The 2257-nt window shown below is 47.6% G+C and overlaps 1 pseudogene; it reads left to right on the forward strand.

The window, feature by feature from the left end:
* The first annotated feature begins 1195 nt into the window (after positions 1 to 1195).
* On the forward strand, positions 1196 to 2053 carry LOC110580534 (annotated as a pseudogene).
* The last annotated feature ends 204 nt before the right edge of the window (positions 2054 to 2257 follow it).

Raw genomic sequence — 2257 nt, forward strand, 5'->3', positions numbered from 1 at the left:
TTCAGTGAGTTCTCCAGGCCACACTGTCTCCATTTCTGTCCGTGCTGCTATAGACTGCAGCGTCCAACGACGTGGATGGAACTGGAGGGTATTACGCTGAGCGAAATAAGTCAAACAGACAAAGACATGTATCATATGACCTCACTGATACGAGGAATTCTTAATCTCAGGAAACAAACTGAGGGTTGCTGGAGTGGGGGGGTGGGGTGGGAGGGATGGGGTGACTGGGTGATAGACACTGGGGAGGGTATGTGCTCTGGTAAGCGCTGTGAATTGTGTAAGACTGTTGAATCTCAGATCTGTACCTCTGAAACAAATAATGCAATATATGTTAAGGAAAAAAAAAAGAAGGGAGGGGAAGAAACAAACTGAGGGTTCTAGAGGGGAGGGGGGTGGGAGGATGGGTTAGCCTGGTGATGGGTATTGAGGAGGGCACATTCTGCATGGAGCACTGGGTGTTATGTACAAACAATGAATCATGGAACATTATATCTAAAACTAATGATGTAATGTATGGGGATTAACATAACAATAAAAAATTAAAAAAAAAAAAAAAACCTGAGCGTCCTGGGTTGTGCGCCCCTCTGCAGCGCTCCCAGTCCTGCCTCCAGGTCGGGGCCCATCTCTGCCCTTTGTGCTTCTAAAATCCAGTTTGCCTGTGCGACCCCACCGCTCCGGATTTCAGCCCCGGGGGCTGCCCTAAAGGCCTTTCCCCTGCCACTACCGGTCTGCGAGTCTGTGCCCGGTCCCCAGCGTGCGAGACTGTCGCTCACCGGCGGTGTAGGATCCCCACGGCCAGGCACTGGACAGTGCCTGCTGTTTATCCTCCGATATCTGCCCACAGAATCACGGCTCCCAGCTTCGTATGTCAAAACCAACCGCCTGCGATATTCTGTTTGTAGAGATCCAGATCTTCTTACGTCTCAGGCTGGTTTCGTGAGTGCTCAGGGTGGTCTGGTAGATATCCAGCTCAATTCCAGGGATCATTTGAAATAGGGTCCCCTAGTCCTCCATCATCTTTCCCCCTTCCTTCAATAATGCTTTTAAAAGCTTTTAAAAATTGCAAGCTAAGAAAGCATATTAATTTGCCCTATGGAGTTGACAATGACTCCTTAAAAATTAAAATATATCTCCTAAAGTTCCAGCCAGTTCCTACTGTAGTCCTGCAGTCTCCCACCTCCTCTTTCCTTTCAACATGACAGATGGCGCTGTGTCCTTTGTTTCCCAAGGACTGCCTGGCAGGTGTAGTGGCCATGGCTATCTCCAAGACCGTGGTAGCATCCATCAAGTGGGTCAAGCCGCTGCTGCAAGTGCAGCATGCCAGAAGGCAAATCACCACAGATAAGCAGTAGGGAGGGCATTATAGACTGTGTGGCTCATACCCCTGAGGAGCAGGGAGTGCTGTCCTTCTGGCATGGTAACCTGACCAATGTCATGTGATGCTTCCCCACCCAGGCCCTCAACTTTTCCTTCAGGGATAAATAGAAACTCTTCCTGGGTTGTGTGGACAAGAGAACCCAGTTTTCGCACTACTTTACAGGGAGTCTGGCATTAGGTGGTGCCAGTGGGGCCACATTCTTGTGTTTTGTGTATCCTCTTGATGCTGCCCACACCCATCTAGCAGCTGATGTGGGCAGAGCTAGAGTTGAAAGGAAACTCAGAGGCCTTGGTGGCTGCCTGGTTAAGATCTACAAATCTGATACCAGGCTTTAATGTGTCTGTCCAAGGTATTCTCATCTACCCAGCTGCCTACTTTGGTATCTCTGACCCTGCAAAGAGCATGCTTCCAGATCCCAAGAATGTTCACATCTTCGTCAGCTGGATGATCGCACAATCCATCACAGCGGTTGCTGGGTTGACTCCCTATCCATTTGACACTGTTTGTGTCAGTATGATGATGCAGTCAGAACACAAAAGAACTGACATCTTGTACACGAGCATGCTTGACTACTGGAGGAAGTTTGCTCTCGATGAAGGAACCAAAGCTTTTTTCAAGGGCGCATGGTGCAATGTTCTCAGAGGCATGGGTGGTGCTTTTGTGCTTGTCTTGTGATGGAATCAACTAGTTCAGGTAAGTTTTTTACCTAGTTTTTTCCCCCTGTGAACAGGCATGTATTATATAACATACCTAGAGTATTTTTGACAGACTATTAGCTGTTTATCGGTGGCAACTATTTACTGGTTCAAAATGGGAAGGAATAATATTCATCTGATCCATTTTTTTCTTAAAGCCATTTCCATGATGATGAGACTTAAT

The sequence above is a fragment of the Neomonachus schauinslandi genome, chromosome 4 (assembly GCF_002201575.2).
Source record: "Neomonachus schauinslandi chromosome 4, ASM220157v2, whole genome shotgun sequence".
Lineage (NCBI taxonomy): Eukaryota > Metazoa > Chordata > Mammalia > Carnivora > Phocidae > Neomonachus > Neomonachus schauinslandi.